This window comes from Vicugna pacos, unplaced genomic scaffold (assembly GCF_048564905.1).
Source record: "Vicugna pacos unplaced genomic scaffold, VicPac4 scaffold_17, whole genome shotgun sequence".
NCBI lineage: Eukaryota > Metazoa > Chordata > Mammalia > Artiodactyla > Camelidae > Vicugna > Vicugna pacos.
The window spans coordinates 4,660,707-4,687,538 of NW_027328738.1; the positions used below are offsets into that span (position 1 = coordinate 4,660,707).

General features: G+C 45.1%; 5 long non-coding RNA genes across 9 annotated transcripts; all 5 read right to left on the reverse strand.

The window, feature by feature from the left end:
- Nucleotides 1-357: 357 nt before the first annotated feature.
- Nucleotides 358-1,232, reverse strand: LOC140692812 (uncharacterized). 2 transcript variants are annotated; one of them, XR_012068413.1, is made up of 3 exons: nucleotides 992-1,232; nucleotides 693-783; nucleotides 358-562 (listed from the first exon to the last, which is right to left on the reverse strand). It is a non-coding gene; the product is annotated as an uncharacterized lncRNA (long non-coding RNA). The 2 variants fall into 2 exon arrangements; XR_012068412.1 differs by having other exon boundaries at nucleotides 379-610; nucleotides 713-783.
- A 4,421-nt stretch (nucleotides 1,233-5,653) lies between these two features.
- On the reverse strand, nucleotides 5,654-6,537 carry LOC140692777 (uncharacterized). Of its 2 annotated transcripts, none has more exons than XR_012068349.1 (3): nucleotides 6,289-6,537; nucleotides 5,990-6,080; nucleotides 5,654-5,859 (listed from the first exon to the last, which is right to left on the reverse strand). It is a non-coding gene; the product is annotated as an uncharacterized lncRNA (long non-coding RNA). The 2 variants fall into 2 exon arrangements; XR_012068348.1 differs by having other exon boundaries at nucleotides 5,685-5,907; nucleotides 6,010-6,080.
- Nucleotides 6,538-10,950: 4,413 nt separating this feature from the next.
- LOC140692788 (uncharacterized) lies at nucleotides 10,951-16,212 on the reverse strand. Of its 3 annotated transcripts, XR_012068366.1 has the most exons (4): nucleotides 16,029-16,212; nucleotides 11,586-11,656; nucleotides 11,287-11,377; nucleotides 10,951-11,156 (listed from the first exon to the last, which is right to left on the reverse strand). It is a non-coding gene; the product is annotated as an uncharacterized lncRNA (long non-coding RNA). The 3 variants fall into 3 exon arrangements; XR_012068365.1 differs by lacking the exon at nucleotides 16,029-16,212 and having other exon boundaries at nucleotides 11,586-11,785; XR_012068367.1 differs by lacking the exon at nucleotides 16,029-16,212 and having other exon boundaries at nucleotides 10,987-11,204; nucleotides 11,586-11,785.
- Nucleotides 16,213-16,267: 55 nt separating this feature from the next.
- Nucleotides 16,268-17,108, reverse strand: LOC140692790 (uncharacterized). Its single transcript, XR_012068369.1, has 3 exons — nucleotides 16,883-17,108; nucleotides 16,604-16,674; nucleotides 16,268-16,501 (listed from the first exon to the last, which is right to left on the reverse strand). It is a non-coding gene; the product is annotated as an uncharacterized lncRNA (long non-coding RNA).
- A 4,478-nt stretch (nucleotides 17,109-21,586) lies between these two features.
- On the reverse strand, nucleotides 21,587-26,804 carry LOC140692786 (uncharacterized). The gene is made up of 4 exons (XR_012068362.1): nucleotides 26,623-26,804; nucleotides 22,180-22,250; nucleotides 21,881-21,971; nucleotides 21,587-21,798 (listed from the first exon to the last, which is right to left on the reverse strand). It is a non-coding gene; the product is annotated as an uncharacterized lncRNA (long non-coding RNA).
- Between the last annotated feature and the right edge of the window lie 28 nt (nucleotides 26,805-26,832).

Here is a 26,832-nt window from a genome sequence, read left to right on the forward strand (position 1 = left end):
AAGTTTAAAGACGTGTGAAACCATCAACTGAAAAGGGACACACTTCCCTCCATTGGTACGGTGCATAGAGCTCTGAACAAAAGGAAAGAGGGAAGAAGAAAGGCCCATGGGACGCTAGTGGGTAGAATCACATTTCCCTTAGGAACCTCTCGTCGGATGCAGCCCCTCCCCCAACACTGACAAGATGCAGCAGCCATTGGGGATGGCAGTTAGCGGTTGGATTCCAGGTGGAATGTTGGTGTTTACCGCGAGGCTTGTTGTGGCTGTTGGATCCTAGGTAACCGGGCAGAGTTCTGTGGGTGGATCAGTGTGATGGAGGGGCTGCCGCCCTCTGTGGAGCTTGGCTTAGGTCTTTGGTCCGGGAAGCTGTGTAAGTTCGAGATACTGCTGCTGCCCAAAGACCTGAGGTCACAGGTCAGTTTCCAGAACCTGAAAGGGCAGACAGTGGAAGATCTGCCTGTCATCAGCTTACTGGTCAGGCTCCGAGGTACTTTCAGACTTGCCCAGTCCTGGTGAAGTCGACTTTAGGGGAGACACGAAGAGAAGCTGGCCGGTAAGCTGGCTGCACGGATTGAGGAGAGATGCGAACACATGGATGAGAGATGTTCTGCTACAATGGAGAATACTGGCGTGGAGACAGCTGTAGAGGATACCAGGCTCAAAAGACATTCATGAGACATATTGAAACTCACTGATACAGGCAGAAACATACGGAGTGCCAACGTGGACTTGAGGAAGTTCCTCAATTCTCTTCTCCAATAACGGGTCCAAGGTCCCTGACGTCTGAAGGAGAAGAAATGGCAGAGATGATCAAAACGCTCCTGTTCTTGGAAGAGGTCGTGAGAATCCACACGTCCCAAGGGGCATTCCCAAGCCATTCAGACCAAAATTCAACAAGCCCAGGTAAGCCTTTTCCCAGGTTTGGGCCTAGCTAGTGAGCACTTGCCCTTGCCTCCCCTCCACTCAGGCATCCATTTTGAAGGATCAGTACCTGAGCTGCAATGAAGCCATTACGAGAAGAGCAAGCCCCTCCTAGAATCAGAGTTCCTCCAGCTTCACTCTCTGTGAACAACAGTGAACACCTTAAAGGTCAAATAGTCTCGGCTGAAATAGATAAAATTGAATACTTAGCTCACACCTAGAAACGATGTCCTTCCGCTAGATTCAGCAAATGTTGTGTTTATGTCTTCCCTGGGGTGAAGGGAGTGTGGTAAGTGAGGGGAATCTTTGACTGAACATGAATCTGTATTAGGCTTCAGTTTTTCAAGACAGTGAAGGTAAATAGTACAAGTCAGAAAGTGAACTGAACTGTAAAAGTCGCCAATGACATTAAAGACACAGCTTATGTGGATCGTCTATCACTTGAGTCAAGCCCCCGGGGGCACTATATCATGGGGGTGCAGACTTGGTTGCGTTAAATGGCTTTAAACTACAGGATCGGATGATTAAGCGTTCTCAACACTGATAGAAAAACACCTGGTTCTCAATAGACTAGCATAACTGCAGCAGGATTCTCCTAGCTAGAATGCCTCTAGGTGCTTTTGGATTCAAACCTAAATGTATATATTTGGTTTGTTTCCTCTTGTATTTTCCTAGAGAGGGATGTTACCCCTTGAAATGCCAACATTGGCCAGTAGGTGTCATTGGGATACAGGGCACCACATGCACAAGTGTATCCAAGGTTGGGGGTTATTCCATGTTTCCAAAAGTTATTTCATGGTTCCTGTTGGTTTCGGAGGCTTCAACCTTAAAGAGCTGACATGACCCCTTGAACAGTTTGGACTGCTAGTTTGCATTCTATCTGTCTAGCTTTTCCGTAGAGCTGACAAAATGTTACCAAAATTGACAAGTCTGGCTTCTAGGTCGATTTAGTGTGTTTCAAAAAATAACTCCATTTTCGTATAACTCCCAAAACATGTAAATGAGTTCTGTTAAACTTCTTAAAGACTGCAAATGGGATATCAACACAATGTCAAAATAGTTGTCTTCAGACAATCCCTCCCACCACGGCTGTATAGAAACAAAGAGCTAAGCAAATATCACATTTCTGTGAAATGTATCTGGATAGTGTTGATTCATCGATGCCCAGTTGGCAGAGAAGAAGTGCAACCTGCACTCACTCGCTCCCATGTACAGAGCAATGGAAACATCCACTCACTCAGCCCTTAGCATAGGACACTGGCCGAAGAGAGGTCTGTTACTCCCAAAGACAGGATGAGGCCTCAGGACACCTGGAAGCAGGAGAATGCAAAGCAGGGAATGGAAACCAGTGCAGGTTCGGACCCCTGGTGATGGAGCAACAAGGGTGAAACTCTGTTTAACTTGGACGCACACTCTCAAGCGGACAGGAGACATGGGTTTGAAGGTGATGTGCTGAGATTTACAAGAGTGCACAGCAGATGCTTGGCTGAGAGAACTCAAAGAAACCAGCGCAAAATATCCCCACAGTTAATTCTGAGACCAAGATCCCAGCTGCCAAATTTGAGGTAGCAGAGGCAATGGTCAGTGAGGCATAGAGCTACGGATGATGGCACACGCTGAGTCTCAGGGATCTGGAGTGCGTTGTGGGATGTGGTGGGTCGAATCAAGAGAGCAAACCGAACTGTGTACCAATAATAAATCAACCACACTGGTCGCGCGGTTGCGATTACCGATATGTCCCATGGCCACACCCAGTACATCTGCAGGACCAGGGACCAATTGGGAATTTTGCCAATAGAGCACGCGTGGGGCTGAATCAGAGATATCGTGCATCTGGTCTGAGGGATCCAGGGGGCCTTGAATTTGAAATCAGAATGAAAAGCCTTAGGATATGCTACATTCATAACCTGGGCTGGGATTATGGTTTGGTTTGAGTCACAGGATGCGCAACAACTCTGTGGTTGCCTTCGTGCACCCGTGCCACAAGGATGAGAGGACAAGGGAGAGTGGTCCAAGTCCACAGCGCGAGAAGAGGAAGCATTCATTTCAGCACTATCTCCCAAAAGCGGATGCTACATTTTGGATGGCACCGGCACGGTACGGCACCTAGGACAACAAGGAAGGTCTGCGGGATCATTCCAGCAGGCCCTGATATGTGACATCCATAGATATGCTTCCACAGGTGTTTCTGTAGACAGAGAAGCTCTGGAAAGAACTGATTTCATTGGGACATTCCCGTGGCAATAAAAAGCAGAAGAGCACTCTCAGTTTGCTGTTTTGGAAACACTCCAAAATGACATAGAGAAGAATGCAGAGCTGAGAACTTTTAGAAGCTTCATTTCCACAAGAGGAAGTGTCCTGTGCACTTTCAGAAGTGTGAGATAAGTATAATCAAAATGAAGTTATGCTAATCGAAGTAGTATGGGTTGTTCATCACAACTAATGCAACACCAGCAATTGGAGATATACCAAACAACACACACAGGTACAGGTTATGGCATCAATGCCTAGGAGAAATTGTCCTCACAGAAATCCCATGGAATTGCGTAGAGACAAGAGTCTAAATTTTTCAATTAACAAAGCCCTAGAAGTCTACATTAGATACCTGATATTACCTGACCAGTAGAGATGAAGAAGAACAGTAAAAGAAACAGGAAGTACCATTTTCAGTTCCAAAGATATTGAAGGCGCAAAAGATAAGCTTTCAAACAACTAGTCTGCAAAACGCTATCCAGAACAAGTGTTGAAAATGAAGGTCAGGAAAACACTGAAGAACACCAGTGTCTCAGAATCACAAAAGGCAGAATACCAGAAAAGGGGAAGAGAAAGTCTCAACACGAGCCAAAAATATCAGGAAACTCAATGGTTGTGATAATATCAGGGCTAAAATTCAGTCCTTAGCAGACTAGATAATGCAGAGGGACGCGTGAATGACTGTGAAGACAGGGGAAGAGAAAAACCTCGGTCAGAAGCAGACATAGGAAAGCAAGTGCAAACAAATGAAAACATTGCAGTTGAACCCTGGGTTAAGACAGGGCATGAAAGAATAGAAATCATGAGTCCCAGATGGAAAAGCAAGAGATAAAGAAACAAAAAGTGTCTGAAAATTTATCTGTAGAAAAATCAGACTGAAACTTGCTGAAAGCCAAGAAAGAATCATCTATGCGAATTCAGGAATTACACAGCATCCGAAGGAGGTGGAATCCCAATAGACCTACCAGCAGCTGTATGATTCAAATCAACAAAGTTCACGAATATCCGAGTGATTTAAAATGCACCTGGAGGAAACAACATAGTCACAAGGAAACCTCCAGAGGGGTTTCAGCTGATATCTCGGCAGCAATATTGCAGGACAGGGAGGAGTGCCAGGACACAGACCATATCCTGAATGGCCAAATGCTGCCACCTAGGGTAGCCTATGCCACATGAACACCATTTCAAATAACGGCAGAGCTAGAGAATTCTACAGACCGGCAAATCTTAAAAGAATTCAGCAGTTCAAAAGTTTTTCTAAAAGAAAGGTTGAGAAAACTCCCCTGAATAGAAAAGCAGCAAGATGGAATGGAAAGAAGAAACCATTATTGGAAATGCAAGAAGAGCATGTGTGGCAGAGAAGAAAGAAGAAGAACTTAAGGAGGACATCAAAACCCTAAAGATGGGAGAGGGAAGCAGGAAATCATAGGTGATTGGAAGCACTCTCTTAAGTGAATCAGCTTATTTGACTCTGTTTGAAGCGAAAGGAGAGATGCATGGCCTGACGTGTTTGCAAAACAAGCGAGAAGAAGACCAACAAAGAATCAAACCAACAAACAAGCACCAAAATGGTATGGTTGGCTGACATATACAAAGGGAACCATGATTATTCAAAAGAAAATACTCAAGGTGAGGTCAAGGGTCATTCAGAACGCATCGACCCAGTATCGTGGCTTGCATGTACTCAGCACACTTGTATTCGGAAATCAGAAGCGTGCATTCATATTCGTAAATTTTGATTCATAAGAGCATATCGTGACCTAACACTAATGCCGATTTGGAATCAAATGGATTCCTAGTCCGTGATGTAGACTTGTATGTCTTCCAACAGGATGAAGGAATGCCATATTCTAGGCTACGTAGAGAAGAAATGTAAGAAGCCTATAACAAAGGCAAGTAGCTCTGCCAAAGTGTACTAAGTGCAAAAGAGACCGACAGCAAAGTGCACATTGGGGTTGGTTTCATTTCTTGGAATTTCAGCCCCCATGAATCCAATGGATCCATGTCCTGAGAGTGTGGGTGTTTCAGCAGAAATCAGGCGACGCATATGTATTCCGGGTGTACGGATATTATAGGAACATAAGTCTCCTTTAGTGGGTCCCTGTGTACTGTGAACTGTTAGAAAGTTTAAAGACGTGTGAAACCATCAACTGAAAAGGGACACACTTCCCTCCATTGGTACGGTGCATAGAGCTCTGAACAAAAGGAAAGAGGGAAGAAGAAAGGCCCATGGGACGCTAGTGGGTAGAATCACATTTCCCTTAGGAACCTCTCGTCGGATGCAGCCCCTCCCCCAACACTGACAAGATGCAGCAGCCATTGGGGATGGCAGTTAGCGGTTGGATTCCAGGTGGAATGTTGGTGTTTACCGCGAGGCTTGTTGTGGCTGTTGGATCCTAGGTAACCGGGCAGAGTTCTGTGGGTGGATCAGTGTGATGGAGGGGCTGCCGCCCTCTGTGGAGCTTGGCTTAGGTCTTTGGTCCGGGAAGCTGTGTAAGTTCGAGATACTGCTGCTGCCCAAAGACCTGAGGTCACAGGTCAGTTTCCAGAACCTGAAAGGGCAGACAGTGGAAGATCTGCCTGTCATCAGCTTACTGGTCAGGCTCCGAGGTACTTTCAGACTTGCCCAGTCCTGGTGAAGTCGACTTTAGGGGAGACACGAAGAGAAGCTGGCCGGTAAGCTGGCTGCACGGATTGAGGAGAGATGCGAACACATGGATGAGAGATGTTCTGCTACAATGGAGAATACTGGCGTGGAGACAGCTGTAGAGGATACCAGGCTCAAAAGACATTCATGAGACATATTGAAACTCACTGATACAGGCAGAAACATACGGAGTGCCAACGTGGACTTGAGGAAGTTCCTCAATTCTCTTCTCCAATAACGGGTCCAAGGTCCCTGACGTCTGAAGGAGAAGAAATGGCAGAGATGATCAAAACGCTCCTGTTCTTGGAAGAGGTCGTGAGAATCCACACGTCCCAAGGGGCATTCCCAAGCCATTCAGACCAAAATTCAACAAGCCCAGGTAAGCCTTTTCCCAGGTTTGGGCCTAGCTAGTGAGCACTTGCCCTTGCCTCCCCTCCACTCAGGCATCCATTTTGAAGGATCAGTACCTGAGCTGCAATGAAGCCATTACGAGAAGAGCAAGCCCCTCCTAGAATCAGAGTTCCTCCAGCTTCACTCTCTGTGAACAACAGTGAACACCTTAAAGGTCAAATAGTCTCGGCTGAAATAGATAAAATTGAATACTTAGCTCACACCTAGAAACGATGTCCTTCCGCTAGATTCAGCAAATGTTGTGTTTATGTCTTCCCTGGGGTGAAGGGAGTGTGGTAAGTGAGGGGAATCTTTGACTGAACATGAATCTGTATTAGGCTTCAGTTTTTCAAGACAGTGAAGGTAAATAGTACAAGTCAGAAAGTGAACTGAACTGTAAAAGTCGCCAATGACATTAAAGACACAGCTTATGTGGATCGTCTATCACTTGAGTCAAGCCCCCGGGGGCACTATATCATGGGGGTGCAGACTTGGTTGCGTTAAATGGCTTTAAACTACAGGATCGGATGATTAAGCGTTCTCAACACTGATAGAAAAACACCTGGTTCTCAATAGACTAGCATAACTGCAGCAGGATTCTCCTAGCTAGAATGCCTCTAGGTGCTTTTGGATTCAAACCTAAATGTATATATTTGGTTTGTTTCCTCTTGTATTTTCCTAGAGAGGGATGTTACCCCTTGAAATGCCAACATTGGCCAGTAGGTGTCATTGGGATACAGGGCACCACATGCACAAGTGTATCCAAGGTTGGGGGTTATTCCATGTTTCCAAAAGTTATTTCATGGTTCCTGTTGGTTTCGGAGGCTTCAACCTTAAAGAGCTGACATGACCCCTTGAACAGTTTGGACTGCTAGTTTGCATTCTATCTGTCTAGCTTTTCCGTAGAGCTGACAAAATGTTACCAAAATTGACAAGTCTGGCTTCTAGGTCGATTTAGTGTGTTTCAAAAAATAACTCCATTTTCGTATAACTCCCAAAACATGTAAATGAGTTCTGTTAAACTTCTTAAAGACTGCAAATGGGATATCAACACAATGTCAAAATAGTTGTCTTCAGACAATCCCTCCCACCACGGCTGTATAGAAACAAAGAGCTAAGCAAATATCACATTTCTGTGAAATGTATCTGGATAGTGTTGATTCATCGATGCCCAGTTGGCAGAGAAGAAGTGCAACCTGCACTCACTCGCTCCCATGTACAGAGCAATGGAAACATCCACTCACTCAGCCCTTAGCATAGGACACTGGCCGAAGAGAGGTCTGTTACTCCCAAAGACAGGATGAGGCCTCAGGACACCTGGAAGCAGGAGAATGCAAAGCAGGGAATGGAAACCAGTGCAGGTTCGGACCCCTGGTGATGGAGCAACAAGGGTGAAACTCTGTTTAACTTGGACGCACACTCTCAAGCGGACAGGAGACATGGGTTTGAAGGTGATGTGCTGAGATTTACAAGAGTGCACAGCAGATGCTTGGCTGAGAGAACTCAAAGAAACCAGCGCAAAATATCCCCACAGTTAATTCTGAGACCAAGATCCCAGCTGCCAAATTTGAGGTAGCAGAGGCAATGGTCAGTGAGGCATAGAGCTACGGATGATGGCACACGCTGAGTCTCAGGGATCTGGAGTGCGTTGTGGGATGTGGTGGGTCGAATCAAGAGAGCAAACCGAACTGTGTACCAATAATAAATCAACCACACTGGTCGCGCGGTTGCGATTACCGATATGTCCCATGGCCACACCCAGTACATCTGCAGGACCAGGGACCAATTGGGAATTTTGCCAATAGAGCACGCGTGGGGCTGAATCAGAGATATCGTGCATCTGGTCTGAGGGATCCAGGGGGCCTTGAATTTGAAATCAGAATGAAAAGCCTTAGGATATGCTACATTCATAACCTGGGCTGGGATTATGGTTTGGTTTGAGTCACAGGATGCGCAACAACTCTGTGGTTGCCTTCGTGCACCCGTGCCACAAGGATGAGAGGACAAGGGAGAGTGGTCCAAGTCCACAGCGCGAGAAGAGGAAGCATTCATTTCAGCACTATCTCCCAAAAGCGGATGCTACATTTTGGATGGCACCGGCACGGTACGGCACCTAGGACAACAAGGAAGGTCTGCGGGATCATTCCAGCAGGCCCTGATATGTGACATCCATAGATATGCTTCCACAGGTGTTTCTGTAGACAGAGAAGCTCTGGAAAGAACTGATTTCATTGGGACATTCCCGTGGCAATAAAAAGCAGAAGAGCACTCTCAGTTTGCTGTTTTGGAAACACTCCAAAATGACATAGAGAAGAATGCAGAGCTGAGAACTTTTAGAAGCTTCATTTCCACAAGAGGAAGTGTCCTGTGCACTTTCAGAAGTGTGAGATAAGTATAATCAAAATGAAGTTATGCTAATCGAAGTAGTATGGGTTGTTCATCACAACTAATGCAACACCAGCAATTGGAGATATACCAAACAACACACACAGGTACAGGTTATGGCATCAATGCCTAGGAGAAATTGTCCTCACAGAAATCCCATGGAATTGCGTAGAGACAAGAGTCTAAATTTTTCAATTAACAAAGCCCTAGAAGTCTACATTAGATACCTGATATTACCTGACCAGTAGAGATGAAGAAGAACAGTAAAAGAAACAGGAAGTACCATTTTCAGTTCCAAAGATATTGAAGGCGCAAAAGATAAGCTTTCAAACAACTAGTCTGCAAAACGCTATCCAGAACAAGTGTTGAAAATGAAGGTCAGGAAAACACTGAAGAACACCAGTGTCTCAGAATCACAAAAGGCAGAATACCAGAAAAGGGGAAGAGAAAGTCTCAACACGAGCCAAAAATATCAGGAAACTCAATGGTTGTGATAATATCAGGGCTAAAATTCAGTCCTTAGCAGACTAGATAATGCAGAGGGACGCGTGAATGACTGTGAAGACAGGGGAAGAGAAAAACCTCGGTCAGAAGCAGACATAGGAAAGCAAGTGCAAACAAATGAAAACATTGCAGTTGAACCCTGGGTTAAGACAGGGCATGAAAGAATAGAAATCATGAGTCCCAGATGGAAAAGCAAGAGATAAAGAAACAAAAAGTGTCTGAAAATTTATCTGTAGAAAAATCAGACTGAAACTTGCTGAAAGCCAAGAAAGAATCATCTATGCGAATTCAGGAATTACACAGCATCCGAAGGAGGTGGAATCCCAATAGACCTACCAGCAGCTGTATGATTCAAATCAACAAAGTTCACGAATATCCGAGTGATTTAAAATGCACCTGGAGGAAACAACATAGTCACAAGGAAACCTCCAGAGGGGTTTCAGCTGATATCTCGGCAGCAATATTGCAGGACAGGGAGGAGTGCCAGGACACAGACCATATCCTGAATGGCCAAATGCTGCCACCTAGGGTAGCCTATGCCACATGAACACCATTTCAAATAACGGCAGAGCTAGAGAATTCTACAGACCGGCAAATCTTAAAAGAATTCAGCAGTTCAAAAGTTTTTCTAAAAGAAAGGTTGAGAAAACTCCCCTGAATAGAAAAGCAGCAAGATGGAATGGAAAGAAGAAACCATTATTGGAAATGCAAGAAGAGCATGTGTGGCAGAGAAGAAAGAAGAAGAACTTAAGGAGGACATCAAAACCCTAAAGATGGGAGACGGAAGCAGGAAATCATAGGTGATTGGAAGCACTCTCTTAAGTGAATCAGCTTATTTGACTCTGTCTGAAGCGAAAGGAGAGATGCATGGCCTGACGTGTTTGCAAAACAAGCGAGAAGAAGACCAACAAAGAATCAAACCAACAAACAAGCACCAAAATGGTATGGTTGGCTGACATATACAAAGGGAACCATGATTATTCAAAAGAAAATACTCAAGGTGAGGTCAAGGGTCATTCAGAACGCATCGACCCAGTATCGTGGCTTGCATGTACTCAGCACACTTGTATTCGGAAATCAGAAGCGTGCATTCATATTCGTAAACTTTGATTCATAAGAGCATATCGTGACCTAACACTAATGCCGATTTGGAATCAAATGGATTCCTAGTCCGTGATGTAGACTTGTATGTCTTCCAACAGGATGAAGGAATGCCATATTCTAGGCTACGTAGAGAAGAAATGTAAGAAGCCTATAACAAAGGCAAGTAGCTCTGCCAAAGTGTACTAAGTGCAAAAGAGACCGACAGCAAAGTGCACATTGGGGTTGGTTTCATTTCTTGGAATTTCAGCCCCCATGAATCCAATGGATCCATGTCCTGAGAGTGTGGGTGTTTCAGCAGAAATCAGGCGACGCATATGTATTCCGGGTGTACGGATATTATAGGAACATAAGTCTCCTTTAGTGGGTCCCTGTGTACTGTGAACTGTTAGAAAGTTTAAAGACGTGTGAAACCATCAACTGAAAAGGGACACACTTCCCTCCATTGGTACGGTGCATAGAGCTCTGAACAAAAGGAAAGAGGGAAGAAGAAAGGCCCATGGGACGCTAGTGGGTAGAATCACATTTCCCTTAGGAACCTCTCGTCGGATGCAGCCCCTCCCCCAACACTGACAAGATGCAGCAGCCATTGGGGATGGCAGTTAGCGGTTGGATTCCAGGTGGAATGTTGGTGTTTACCGCGAGGCTTGTTGTGGCTGTTGGATCCTAGGTAACCGGGCAGAGTTCTGTGGGTGGATCAGTGTGATGGAGGGGCTGCCGCCCTCTGTGGAGCTTGGCTTAGGTCTTTGGTCCGGGAAGCTGTGTAAGTTCGAGATACTGCTGCTGCCCAAAGACCTGAGGTCACAGGTCAGTTTCCAGAACCTGAAAGGGCAGACAGTGGAAGATCTGCCTGTCATCAGCTTACTGGTCAGGCTCCGAGGTACTTTCAGACTTGCCCAGTCCTGGTGAAGTCGACTTTAGGGGAGACACGAAGAGAAGCTGGCCGGTAAGCTGGCTGCACGGATTGAGGAGAGATGCGAACACATGGATGAGAGATGTTCTGCTACAATGGAGAATACTGGCGTGGAGACAGCTGTAGAGGATACCAGGCTCAAAAGACATTCATGAGACATATTGAAACTCACTGATACAGGCAGAAACATACGGAGTGCCAACGTGGACTTGAGGAAGTTCCTCAATTCTCTTCTCCAATAACGGGTCCAAGGTCCCTGACGTCTGAAGGAGAAGAAATGGCAGAGATGATCAAAACGCTCCTGTTCTTGGAAGAGGTCGTGAGAATCCACACGTCCCAAGGGGCATTCCCAAGCCATTCAGACCAAAATTCAACAAGCCCAGGTAAGCCTTTTCCCAGGTTTGGGCCTAGCTAGTGAGCACTTGCCCTTGCCTCCCCTCCACTCAGGCATCCATTTTGAAGGATCAGTACCTGAGCTGCAATGAAGCCATTACGAGAAGAGCAAGCCCCTCCTAGAATCAGAGTTCCTCCAGCTTCACTCTCTGTGAACAACAGTGAACACCTTAAAGGTCAAATAGTCTCGGCTGAAATAGATAAAATTGAATACTTAGCTCACACCTAGAAACGATGTCCTTCCGCTAGATTCAGCAAATGTTGTGTTTATGTCTTCCCTGGGGTGAAGGGAGTATGGTAAGTGAGGGGAATCTTTGACTGAACATGAATCTGTATTAGGCTTCAGTTTTTCAAGACAGTGAAGGTAAATAGTACAAGTCAGAAAGTGAACTGAACTGTAAAAGTCGCCAATGACATTAAAGACACAGCTTATGTGGATCGTCTATCACTTGAGTCAAGCCCCCGGGGGCACTATATCATGGGGGTGCAGACTTGGTTGCGTTAAATGGCTTTAAACTACAGGATCGGATGATTAAGCGTTCTCAACACTGATAGAAAAACACCTGGTTCTCAATAGACTAGCATAACTGCAGCAGGATTCTCCTAGCTAGAATGCCTCTAGGTGCTTTTGGATTCAAACCTAAATGTATATATTTGGTTTGTTTCCTCTTGTATTTTCCTAGAGAGGGATGTTACCCCTTGAAATGCCAACATTGGCCAGTAGGTGTCATTGGGATACAGGGCACCACATGCACAAGTGTATCCAAGGTTGGGGGTTATTCCATGTTTCCAAAAGTTATTTCATGGTTCCTGTTGGTTTCGGAGGCTTCAACCTTAAAGAGCTGACATGACCCCTAGAACAGTTTGGACTGCTAGTTTGCATTCTATCTGTCTAGCTTTTCCGTAGAGCTGACACAATGTTACCAAAATTGACAAGTCTGGCTTCTAGGTCGATTTAGTGTGTTTCAAAAAATAACTCCATTTTCGTATAACTCCCAAAACATGTAAATGAGTTCTGTTAAACTTCTTAAAGACTGCAAATGGGATATCAACACAATGTCAAAATAGTTGTCTTCGGACAATCCCTCCCACCACGGCTGTATAGAAACAAAGAGCTAAGCAAATATCACATTTCTGTGAAATGTATCTGGATAGTGTTGATTCATCGATGCCCAGTTGGCAGAGAAGAAGTGCAACCTGCACTCACTCGCTCCCATGTACAGAGCAATGGAAACATCCACTCACTCAGCCCTTAGCATAGGACACTGGCCGAAGAGAGGTCTGTTACTCCCAAAGACAGGATGAGGCCTCAGGACACCTGGAAGCAGGAGAATGCAAAGCAGGGAATGGAAACCAGTGCAGGTTCGGACCCCTGGTGATGGAGCAACAAGGGTGAAACTCTGTTTAACTTGGACGCACACTCTCAAGCGGACAGGAGACATGGGTTTGAAGGTGATGTGCTGAGATTTACAAGAGTGCACAGCAGATGCTTGGCTGAGAGAACTCAAAGAAACCAGCGCAAAATATCCCCACAGTTAATTCTGAGACCAAGATCCCAGCTGCCAAATTTGAGGTAGCAGAGGCAATGGTCAGTGAGGCATAGAGCTACGGATGATGGCACACGCTGAGTCTCAGGGATCTGGAGTGCGTTGTGGGATGTGGTGGGTCGAATCAAGAGAGCAAACCGAACTGTGTACCAATAATAAATCAACCACACTGGTCGCGCGGTTGCGATTACCGATATGTCCCATGGCCACACCCAGTACATCTGCAGGACCAGGGACCAATTGGGAATTTTGCCAATAGAGCACGCGTGGGGCTGAATCAGAGATATCGTGCATCTGGTCTGAGGGATCCAGGGGGCCTTGAATTTGAAATCAGAATGAAAAGCCTTAGGATATGCTACATTCATAACCTGGGCTGGGATTATGGTTTGGTTTGAGTCACAGGATGCGCAACAACTCTGTGGTTGCCTTCGTGCACCCGTGCCACAAGGATGAGAGGACAAGGGAGAGTGGTCCAAGTCCACAGCGCGAGAAGAGGAAGCATTCATTTCAGCACTATCTCCCAAAAGCGGATGCTACATTTTGGATGGCACCGGCACGGTACGGCACCTAGGACAACAAGGAAGGTCTGCGGGATCATTCCAGCAGGCCCTGATATGTGACATCCATAGATATGCTTCCACAGGTGTTTCTGTAGACAGAGAAGCTCTGGAAAGAACTGATTTCATTGGGACATTCCCGTGGCAATAAAAAGCAGAAGAGCACTCTCAGTTTGCTGTTTTGGAAACACTCCAAAATGACATAGAGAAGAATGCAGAGCTGAGAACTTTTAGAAGCTTCATTTCCACAAGAGGAAGTGTCCTGTGCACTTTCAGAAGTGTGAGATAAGTATAATCAAAATGAAGTTATGCTAATCGAAGTAGTATGGGTTGTTCATCACAACTAATGCAACACCAGCAATTGGAGATATACCAAACAACACACACAGGTACAGGTTATGGCATCAATGCCTAGGAGAAATTGTCCTCACAGAAATCCCATGGAATTGCGTAGAGACAAGAGTCTAAATTTTTCAATTAACAAAGCCCTAGAAGTCTACATTAGATACCTGATATTACCTGACCAGTAGAGATGAAGAAGAACAGTAAAAGAAACAGGAAGTACCATTTTCAGTTCCAAAGATATTGAAGGCGCAAAAGATAAGCTTTCAAACAACTAGTCTGCAAAACGCTATCCAGAACAAGTGTTGAAAATGAAGGTCAGGAAAACACTGAAGAACACCAGTGTCTCAGAATCACAAAAGGCAGAATACCAGAAAAGGGGAAGAGAAAGTCTCAACACGAGCCAAAAATATCAGGAAACTCAATGGTTGTGATAATATCAGGGCTAAAATTCAGTCCTTAGCAGACTAGATAATGCAGAGGGACGCGTGAATGACTGTGAAGACAGGGGAAGAGAAAAACCTCGGTCAGAAGCAGACATAGGAAAGCAAGTGCAAACAAATGAAAACATTGCAGTTGAACCCTGGGTTAAGACAGGGCATGAAAGAATAGAAATCATGAGTCCCAGATGGAAAAGCAAGAGATAAAGAAACAAAAAGTGTCTGAAAATTTATCTGTAGAAAAATCAGACTGAAACTTGCTGAAAGCCAAGAAAGAATCATCTATGCGAATTCAGGAATTACACAGCATCCGAAGGAGGTGGAATCCCAATAGACCTACCAGCAGCTGTATGATTCAAATCAACAAAGTTCACGAATATCCGAGTGATTTAAAATGCACCTGGAGGAAACAACATAGTCACAAGGAAACCTCCAGAGGGGTTTCAGCTGATATCTCGGCAGCAATATTGCAGGACAGGGAGGAGTGCCAGGACACAGACCATATCCTGAATGGCCAAATGCTGCCACCTAGGGTAGCCTATGCCACATGAACACCATTTCAAATAACGGCAGAGCTAGAGAATTCTACAGACCGGCAAATCTTAAAAGAATTCAGCAGTTCAAAAGTTTTTCTAAAAGAAAGGTTGAGAAAACTCCCCTGAATAGAAAAGCAGCAAGATGGAATGGAAAGAAGAAACCATTATTGGAAATGCAAGAAGAGCATGTGTGGCAGAGAAGAAAGAAGAAGAACTTAAGGAGGACATCAAAACCCTAAAGATGGGAGAGGGAAGCAGGAAATCATAGGTGATTGGAAGCACTCTCTTAAGTGAATCAGCTTATTTGACTCTGTTTGAAGCGAAAGGAGAGATGCATGGCCTGACGTGTTTGCAAAACAAGCGAGAAGAAGACCAACAAAGAATCAAACCAACAAACAAGCACCAAAATGGTATGGTTGGCTGACATATACAAAGGGAACCATGATTATTCAAAAGAAAATACTCAAGGTGAGGTCAAGGGTCATTCAGAACGCATCGACCCAGTATCGTGGCTTGCATGTACTCAGCACACTTGTATTCGGAAATCAGAAGCGTGCATTCATATTCGTAAATTTTGATTCATAAGAGCATATCGTGACCTAACACTAATGCCGATTTGGAATCAAATGGATTCCTAGTCCGTGATGTAGACTTGTATGTCTTCCAACAGGATGAAGGAATGCCATATTCTAGGCTACGTAGAGAAGAAATGTAAGAAGCCTATAACAAAGGCAAGTAGCTCTGCCAAAGTGTACTAAGTGCAAAAGAGACCGACAGCAAAGTGCACATTGGGGTTGGTTTCATTTCTTGGAATTTCAGCCCCCATGAATCCAATGGATCCATGTCCTGAGAGTGTGGGTGTTTCAGCAGAAATCAGGCGACGCATATGTATTCCGGGTGTACGGATATTATAGGAACATAAGTCTCCTTTAGTGGGTCCCTGTGTACTGTGAACTGTTAGAAAGTTTAAAGACGTGTGAAACCATCAACTGAAAAGGGACACACTTCCCTCCATTGGTACGGTGCATAGAGCTCTGAACAAAAGGAAAGAGGGAAGAAGAAAGGCCCATGGGACGCTAGTGGGTAGAATCACATTTACCTTAGGAACCTCTCGTCGGATGCAGCCCCTCCCCCAACACTGACAAGATGCAGCAGCCATTGGGGATGGCAGTTAGCAGTTGGATTCCAGGTGGAATGTTGGTGTGTACGGCGAGGCTTGTTGTGGCTGTTGGATCCTAGGTAACCGGGCAGAGTTCTGTGGGTGGATCAGTGTGATGGAGGGGCTGCCGCCCTCTGTGGAGCTTGGCTTAGGTCTTTGGTCCGGGAAGCTGTGTAAGTTCGAGATACTGCTGCTGCCCAAAGACCTGAGGTCACAGGTCAGTTTCCAGAACCTGAAAGGGCAGACAGTGGAAGATCTGCCTGTCATCAGCTTACTGGTCAGGCTCCGAGGTACTTTCAGACTTGCCCAGTCCTGGTGAAGTCGACTTTAGGGGAGACACGAAGAGAAGCTGGCCGGTAAGCTGGCTGCACGGATTGAGGAGAGATGCGAACACATGGATGAGAGATGTTCTGCTACAATGGAGAATACTGGCGTGGAGACAGCTGTAGAGGATACCAGGCTCAAAAGACATTCATGAGACATATTGAAACTCACTGATACAGGCAGAAACATACGGAGTGCCAACGTGGACTTGAGGAAGTTCCTCAATTCTCTTCTCCAATAACGGGTCCAAGGTCCCTGACGTCTGAAGGAGAAGAAATGGCAGAGATGATCAAAACGCTCCTGTTCTTGGAAGAGGTCGTGAGAATCCACACGTCCCAAGGGGCATTCCCAAGCCATTCAGACCAAAATTCAACAAGCCCAGGTAAGCCTTTTCCCAGGTTTGGGCCTAGCTAGTGAGCACTTGCCCTTGCCTCCCCTCCACTCAGGCATCCATTTTGAAGGATCAGTACCTGAGCTGCAATGAAGCCATTACGAGAAGAGCAAGCCCCTCCTAGAATCAGAGTTCCTCCAGCTTCACTCTCTGTGAACAACAGTGAACACCTTAAAGGTCAAATAGTCTCGGCTGAAATAGATAAAATTGAATACTTAGCTCACACCTAGAAACGATGTCCTTCCGCTAGATTCAGCAAATGTTGTGTTTATGTCTTCCCTGGGGTGAAGGGAGTGTGGTAAGTGAGGGGAATCTTTGACTGAACATGAATCTGTATTAGGCTTCAGTTTTTCAAGACAGTGAAGGTAAATAGTACAAGTCAGAAAGTGAACTGAACTGTAAAAGTCGCCAATGACATTAAAGACACAGCTTATGTGGATCGTCTATCACTTGAGTCAAGCCCCCGGGGGCACTATATCATGGGGGTGCAGACTTGGTTGCGTTAAATGGCTTTAAACTACAGGATCGGATGATTAAGCGTTCTCAACACTGATAGAAAAACACCTGGTTCTCAATAGACTAGCATAACTGCAGCAGGATTCTCCTAGCTAGAATGCCTCTAGGTGCTTTTGGATTCAAACCTAAATGTATATATTTGGTTTGTTTCCTCTTGTATTTTCCTAGAGAGGGATGTTACCCCTTGAAATGCCAACATTGGCCAGTAGGTGTCATTGGGATACAGGGCACCACATGCACAAGTGTATCCAAGGTTGGGGGTTATTCCATGTTTCCAAAAGTTATTTCATGGTTCCTGTTGGTTTCGGAGGCTTCAACCTTAAAGAGCTGACATGACCCCTTGAACAGTTTGGACTGCTAGTTTGCATTCTATCTGTCTAGCTTTTCCGTAGAGCTGACAAAATGTTACCAAAATTGACAAGTCTGGCTTCTAGGTCGATTTAGTGTGTTTCAAAAAATAACTCCATTTTCGTATAACTCCCAAAACATGTAAATGAGTTCTGTTAAACTTCTTAAAGACTGCAAATGGGATATCAACACAATGTCAAAATAGTTGTCTTCAGACAATCCCTCCCACCACGGCTGTATAGAAACAAAGAGCTAAGCAAATATCACATTTCTGTGAAATGTATCTGGATAGTGTTGATTCATCGATGCCCAGTTGGCAGAGAAGAAGTGCAACCTGCACTCACTCGCTCCCATGTACAGAGCAATGGAAACATCCACTCACTCAGCCCTTAGCATAGGACACTGGCCGAAGAGAGGTCTGTTACTCCCAAAGACAGGATGAGGCCTCAGGACACCTGGAAGCAGGAGAATGCAAAGCAGGGAATGGAAACCAGTGCAGGTTCGGACCCCTGGTGATGGAGCAACAAGGGTGAAACTCTGTTTAACTTGGACGCACACTCTCAAGCGGACAGGAGACATGGGTTTGAAGGTGATGTGCTGAGATTTACAAGAGTGCACAGCAGATGCTTGGCTGAGAGAACTCAAAGAAACCAGCGCAAAATATCCCCACAGTTAATTCTGAGACCAAGATCCCAGCTGCCAAATTTGAGGTAGCAGAGGCAATGGTCAGTGAGGCATAGAGCTACGGATGATGGCACACGCTGAGTCTCAGGGATCTGGAGTGCGTTGTGGGATGTGGTGGGTCGAATCAAGAGAGCAAACCGAACTGTGTACCAATAATAAATCAACCACACTGGTCGCGCGGTTGCGATTACCGATATGTCCCATGGCCACACCCAGTACATCTGCAGGACCAGGGACCAATTGGGAATTTTGCCAATAGAGCACGCGTGGGGCTGAATCAGAGATATCGTGCATCTGGTCTGAGGGATCCAGGGGGCCTTGAATTTGAAATCAGAATGAAAAGCCTTAGGATATGCTACATTCATAACCTGGGCTGGGATTATGGTTTGGTTTGAGTCACAGGATGCGCAACAACTCTGTGGTTGCCTTCGTGCACCCGTGCCACAAGGATGAGAGGACAAGGGAGAGTGGTCCAAGTCCACAGCGCGAGAAGAGGAAGCATTCATTTCAGCACTATCTCCCAAAAGCGGATGCTACATTTTGGATGGCACCGGCACGGTACGGCACCTAGGACAACAAGGAAGGTCTGCGGGATCATTCCAGCAGGCCCTGATATGTGACATCCATAGATATGCTTCCACAGGTGTTTCTGTAGACAGAGAAGCTCTGGAAAGAACTGATTTCATTGGGACATTCCCGTGGCAATAAAAAGCAGAAGAGCACTCTCAGTTTGCTGTTTTGGAAACACTCCAAAATGACATAGAGAAGAATGCAGAGCTGAGAACTTTTAGAAGCTTCATTTCCACAAGAGGAAGTGTCCTGTGCACTTTCAGAAGTGTGAGATAAGTATAATCAAAATGAAGTTATGCTAATCGAAGTAGTATGGGTTGTTCATCACAACTAATGCAACACCAGCAATTGGAGATATACCAAACAACACACACAGGTACAGGTTATGGCATCAATGCCTAGGAGAAATTGTCCTCACAGAAATCCCATGGAATTGCGTAGAGACAAGAGTCTAAATTTTTCAATTAACAAAGCCCTAGAAGTCTACATTAGATACCTGATATTACCTGACCAGTAGAGATGAAGAAGAACAGTAAAAGAAACAGGAAGTACCATTTTCAGTTCCAAAGATATTGAAGGCGCAAAAGATAAGCTTTCAAACAACTAGTCTGCAAAACGCTATCCAGAACAAGTGTTGAAAATGAAGGTCAGGAAAACACTGAAGAACACCAGTGTCTCAGAATCACAAAAGGCAGAATACCAGAAAAGGGGAAGAGAAAGTCTCAACACGAGCCAAAAATATCAGGAAACTCAATGGTTGTGATAATATCAGGGCTAAAATTCAGTCCTTAGCAGACTAGATAATGCAGAGGGACGCGTGAATGACTGTGAAGACAGGGGAAGAGAAAAACCTCGGTCAGAAGCAGACATAGGAAAGCAAGTGCAAACAAATGAAAACATTGCAGTTGAACCCTGGGTTAAGACAGGGCATGAAAGAATAGAAATCATGAGTCCCAGATGGAAAAGCAAGAGATAAAGAAACAAAAAGTGTCTGAAAATTTATCTGTAGAAAAATCAGACTGAAACTTGCTGAAAGCCAAGAAAGAATCATCTATGCGAATTCAGGAATTACACAGCATCCGAAGGAGGTGGAATCCCAATAGACCTACCAGCAGCTGTATGATTCAAATCAACAAAGTTCACGAATATCCGAGTGATTTAAAATGCACCTGGAGGAAACAACATAGTCACAAGGAAACCTCCAGAGGGGTTTCAGCTGATATCTCGGCAGCAATATTGCAGGACAGGGAGGAGTGCCAGGACACAGACCATATCCTGAATGGCCAAATGCTGCCACCTAGGGTAGCCTATGCCACATGAACACCATTTCAAATAACGGCAGAGCTAGAGAATTCTACAGACCGGCAAATCTTAAAAGAATTCAGCAGTTCAAAAGTTTTTCTAAAAGAAAGGTTGAGAAAACTCCCCTGAATAGAAAAGCAGCAAGATGGAATGGAAAGAAGAAACCATTATTGGAAATGCAAGAAGAGCATGTGTGGCAGAGAAGAAAGAAGAAGAACTTAAGGAGGACATCAAAACCCTAAAGATGGGAGAGGGAAGCAGGAAATCATAGGTGATTGGAAGCACTCTCTTAAGTGAATCAGCTTATTTGACTCTGTTTGAAGCGAAAGGAGAGATGCATGGCCTGACGTGTTTGCAAAACAAGCGAGAAGAAGACCAACAAAGAATCAAACCAACAAACAAGCACCAAAATGGTATGGTTGGCTGACATATACAAAGGGAACCATGATTATTCAAAAGAAAATACTCAAGGTGAGGTCAAGGGTCATTCAGAACGCATCGACCCAGTATCGTGGCTTGCATGTACTCAGCACACTTGTATTCGGAAATCAGAAGCGTGCATTCATATTCGTACATTTTGATTCATAAGAGCATATCGTGACCTAACACTAATGCCGATTTGGAATCAAATGGATTCCTAGTCCGTGATGTAGACTTGTATGTCTTCCAACAGGATGAAGGAATGCCATATTCTAGGCTACGTAGAGAAGAAATGTAAGAAGCCTATAACAAAGGCAAGTAGCTCTGCCAAAGTGTACTAAGTGCAAAAGAGACCGACAGCAAAGTGCACATTGGGGTTGGTTTCATTTCTTGGAATTTCAGCCCCCATGAATCCAATGGATCCATGTCCTGAGAGTGTGGGTGTTTCAGCAGAAATCAGGCGACGCATATGTATTCCGGGTGTACGGATATTATAGGAACATAAGTCTCCTTTAGTGGGTCCCTGTGTACTGTGAACTGTTAGAAAGTTTAAAGACGTGTGAAACCATCAACTGAAAAGGGACACACTTCCCTCCATTGGTACGGTGCATAGAGCTCTGAACAAAAGGAAAGAGGGAAGAAGAAAGGCCCATGGGACGCTAGTGGGTAGAATCACATTTCCCTTAGGAACCTCTCGTCGGATGCAGCCCCTCCCCCAACACTGACAAGATGCAGCAGCCATTGGGGATGGCAGTTAGCGGTTGGATTCCAGGTGGAATGTTGGTGTTTACCGCGAGGCTTGTTGTGGCTGTTGGATCCTAGGTAACCGGGCAGAGTTCTGTGGGTGGATCAGTGTGATGGAGGGGCTGCCGCCCTCTGTGGAGCTTGGCTTAGGTCTTTGGTCCGGGAAGCTGTGTAAGTTCGAGATACTGCTGCTGCCCAAAGACCTGAGGTCACAGGTCAGTTTCCAGAACCTGAAAGGGCAGACAGTGGAAGATCTGCCTGTCATCAGCTTACTGGTCAGGCTCCGAGGTACTTTCAGACTTGCCCAGTCCTGGTGAAGTCGACTTTAGGGGAGACACGAAGAGAAGCTGGCCGGTAAGCTGGCTGCACGGATTGAGGAGAGATGCGAACACATGGATGAGAGATGTTCTGCTACAATGGAGAATACTGGCGTGGAGACAGCTGTAGAGGATACCAGGCTCAAAAGACATTCATGAGACATATTGAAACTCACTGATACAGGCAGAAACATACGGAGTGCCAACGTGGACTTGAGGAAGTTCCTCAATTCTCTTCTCCAATAACGGGTCCAAGGTCCCTGACGTCTGAAGGAGAAGAAATGGCAGAGATGATCAAAACGCTCCTGTTCTTGGAAGAGGTCGTGAGAATCCACACGTCCCAAGGGGCATTCCCAAGCCATTCAGACCAAAATTCAACAAGCCCAGGTAAGCCTTTTCCCAGGTTTGGGCCTAGCTAGTGAGCACTTGCCCTTGCCTCCCCTCCACTCAGGCATCCATTTTGAAGGATCAGTACCTGAGCTGCAATGAAGCCATTACGAGAAGAGCAAGCCCCTCCTAGAATCAGAGTTCCTCCAGCTTCACTCTCTGTGAACAACAGTGAACACCTTAAAGGTCAAATAGTCTCGGCTGAAATAGATAAAATTGAATACTTAGCTCACACCTAGAAACGATGTCCTTCCGCTAGATTCAGCAAATGTTGTGTTTATGTCTTCCCTGGGGTGAAGGGAGTGTGGTAAGTGAGGGGAATCTTTGACTGAACATGAATCTGTATTAGGCTTCAGTTTTTCAAGACAGTGAAGGTAAATAGTACAAGTCAGAAAGTGAACTGAACTGTAAAAGTCGCCAATGACATTAAAGACACAGCTTATGTGGATCGTCTATCACTTGAGTCAAGCCCCCGGGGGCACTATATCATGGGGGTGCAGACTTGGTTGCGTTAAATGGCTTTAAACTACAGGATCGGATGATTAAGCGTTCTCAACACTGATAGAAAAACACCTGGTTCTCAATAGACTAGCATAACTGCAGCAGGATTCTCCTAGCTAGAATGCCTCTAGGTGCTTTTGGATTCAAACCTAAATGTATATATTTGGTTTGTTTCCTCTTGTATTTTCCTAGAGAGGGATGTTACCCCTTGAAATGCCAACATTGGCCAGTAGGTGTCATTGGGATACAGGGCACCACATGCACAAGTGTATCAAAGGTTGGGGGTTATTCCATGTTTCCAAAAGTTATTTCATGGTTCCTGTTGGTTTCGGAGGCTTCAACCTTAAAGAGCTGACATGACCCCTTGAACAGTTTGGACTGCTAGTTTGCATTCTATCTGTCTAGCTTTTCCGTAGAGCTGACAAAATGTTACCAAAATTGACAAGTCTGGCTTCTAGGTCGATTTAGTGTGTTTCAAAAAATAACTCCATTTTCGTATAACTCCCAAAACATGTAAATGAGTTCTATTAAACTTCTTAAAGACTGCAAATGGGATATCAACACAATGTCAAAATAGTTGTCTTCGGACAATCCCTCCCACCACGGCTGTATAGAAACAAAGAGCTAAGCAAATATCACATTTCTGTGAAATGTATCTGGATAGTGTTGATTCATCGATGCCCAGTTGGCAGAGAAGAAGTGCAACCTGCACTCACTCGCTCCCATGTACAGAGCAATGGAAACATCCACTCACCCAGCCCTTAGCATAGGACACTGGCCGAAGAGAGGTCTGTTACTCCCAAAGACAGGATGAGGCCTCAGGACACCTGGAAGCAGGAGAATGCAAAGCAGGGAATGGAAACCAGTGCAGGTTCGGACCCCTGGTGATGGAGCAACAAGGGTGAAACTCTGTTTAACTTGGACGCACACTCTCAAGCGGACAGGAGACATGGGTTTGAAGGTGATGTGCTGAGATTTACAAGAGTGCACAGCAGATGCTTGGCTGAGAGAACTCAAAGAAACCAGCGCAAAATATCCCCACAGTTAATTCTGAGACCAAGATCCAAGCTGCCAAATTTGAGGTAGCAGAGGCAATGGTCAGTGAGGCATAGAGCTACGGATGATGGCACACGCTGAGTCTCAGGGATCTGGAGTGCGTTGTGGGATGTGGTGGGTCGAATCAAGAGAGCAAACCGAACTGTGTACCAATAATAAATCAACCACACTGGTCGCGCGGTTGCGATTATCGATATGTCCCATGGCCACACCCAGTACATCTGCAGGACCAGGGACCAATTGGGAATTTTGCCAATAGAGCACGTGTGGGGCTGAATCAGAGATATCGTGCATCTGGTCTGAGGGATCCAGGGGGCCTTGAATTTGAAATCAGAATGAAAAGCCTTAGGATATGCTACATTCATAACCTGGGCTGGGATTATGGTTTGGTTTGAGTCACAGGATGCGCAACAACTCTGTGGTTGCCTTCGTGCACCCGTGCCACAAGGATGAGAGGACAAGGAAGAGTGGTCCAAGTCCACAGCGCGAGAAGAGGAAGCATTCCCTTCAGCACTATCTCCCAAAAGCGGATGCTACATTTTGGATGGCACCGGCACGGTACGGCACCTAGGACAACAAGGAAGGTCTGCGGGATCATTCCAGCAGGCCCTGATATGTGACATCCATAGATATGCTTCCACTGGTGTTTCTGTAGACAGAGAAGCTCTGGAAAGAACTCATTTCATTGGGACATTCCCGTGGCAATAAAAAGCAGAAGAGCACTCTCAGTTTGCTGTTTTGGAAACACTCCAAAATGACATAGAGAAGAATGCAGAGCTGAGAACTTTTAGAAGCTTCATTTCCACAAGAGGAAGTGTCCTGTGCACTTTCAGAAGTGTGAGATAAGTATAATCAAAATGAAGTTATGCTAATCGAAGTAGAATGGGTTGTTCATCACAACTAATGCAACACCAGCAATTGGAGATATACCAAACAACACACACAGGTACAGGTTATGGCATCAATGCCTAGGAGAAATTGTCCTCACAGAAATCCCATGGAATTGCGTAGAGACAAGAGTCTAAAATTTTCAATTAACAAAGCCCTAGAAGTCTACATTAGATACCTGATATTACCTGACCAGTAGAGATGAAGAAGAACAGTAAAAGAAACAGGAAGTACCATTTTCAGTTCCAAAGATATTGAAGGCGCAAAAGATAAGCTTTCAAACAACTAGTCTGCAAAACGCTATCCAGAACAAGTGTTGAAAATGAAGGTCAGGAAAACACTGAAGAACACCAGTGTCTCAGAATCACAAAAGGCAGAATACCAGAAAAGGGGAAGAGAAAGTCTCAACACGAGCCAAAAATATCAGGAAACTCAATGGTTGTGATAATATCAGGGCTAAAATTCAGTCCTTAGCAGACTAGATAATGCAGAGGGACGCGTGAATGACTGTGAAGACAGGGGAAGAGAAAAACCTCGGTCAGAAGCAGACATAGGAAAGCAAGTGCAAACAAATGAAAACATTGCAGTTGAACCCTGGGTTAAGACAGGGCATGAAAGAATAGAAATCATGAGTCCCAGATGGAAAAGCAAGAGATAAAGTAACAAAAAGTGTCTGAAAATTTATCTGTAGAAAAATCAGACTGAAACTTGCTGAAAGCCAAGAAAGAATCATCTATGCGAATTCAGGAATTACACAGCATCCGAAGGAGGTGGAATCCCAATAGACCTACCAGCAGCTGTATGATTCAAATCAACAAAGTTCACGAATATCCGAGTGATTTAAAATGCACCTGGAGGAAACAACATAGTCACAAGGAAACCTCCAGAGGGGTTTCAGCTGATATCTCGGCAGCAATATTGCAGGACAGGGAGGAGTGCCAGGACACAGACCATATCCTGAATGGCCAAATGCTGCCACCTAGGGTAGCCTATGCCACATGAACACCATTTCAAATAACGGCAGAGCTAGAGAATTCTACAGACCGGCAAATCTTAAAAGAATTCAGCAGTTCAAAAGTTTTTCTAAAAGAAAGGTTGAGAAAACTCCCCTGAATAGAAAAGCAGCAAGATGGAATGGAAAGAAGAAACCATTATTGGAAATGCAAGAAGAGCATGTGTGGCAGAGAAGAAAGAAGAAGAACTTAAGGAGGACATCAAAACCCTAAAGATGGGAGAGGGAAGCAGGAAATCATAGGTGATTGGAAGCACTCTCTTAAGTGAATCAGCTTATTTGACTCTGTTTGAAGCGAAAGGAGAGATGCATGGCCTGACGTGTTTGCAAAACAAGCGAGAAGAAGACCAACAAAGAATCAAACCAACAAACAAGCACCAAAATGGTATGGTTGGCTGACATATACAAAGGGAACCATGATTATTCAAAAGAAAATACTCAAGGTGAGGTCAAGGGTCATTCAGAACGCATCGACCCAGTATCGTGGCTTGCATGTACTCAGCACACTTGTATTCGGAAATCAGAAGCGTGCATTCATATTCGTACATTTTGATTCATAAGAGCATATCGTGACCTAACACTAATGCCGATTTGGAATCAAATGGATTCCTAGTCCGTGATGTAGACTTGTATGTCTTCCAACAGGATGAAGGAATGCCATATTCTAGGCTACGTAGAGAAGAAATGTAAGAAGCCTATAACAAAGGCAAGTAGCTCTGCCAAAGTGTACTAAGTGCAAAAGAGACCGACAGCAAAGTGCACATTGGGGTTGGTTTCATTTCTTGGAATTTCAGCCCCCATGAATCCAATGGATCCATGTCCTGAGAGTGTGGGTGTTTCAGCAGAAATCAGGCGACGCATATGTATTCCGGGTGTACGGATATTATAGGAACATAAGTCTCCTTTAGTGGGTCCCTGTGTACTGTGAACTGTTAGAAAGTTTAAAGACGTGTGAAACCATCAACTGAAAAGGGACACACTTCCCTCCATTGGTACGGTGCATAGAGCTCTGAACAAAAGGAAAGAGGGAAGAAGAAAGGCCCATGGGACGCTAGTGGGTAGAATCACATTTACCTTAGGAACCTCTCGTCGGATGCAGCCCCTCCCCCAACACTGACAAGATGCAGCAGCCATTGGGGATGGCAGTTAGCGGTTGGATTCCAGGTGGAATGTTGGTGTTTACCGCGAGGCTTGTTGTGGCTGTTGGATCCTAGGTAACCGGGCAGAGTTCTGTGGGTGGATCAGTGTGATGGAGGGGCTGCCGACCTCTGTGGAGCTTGGCTT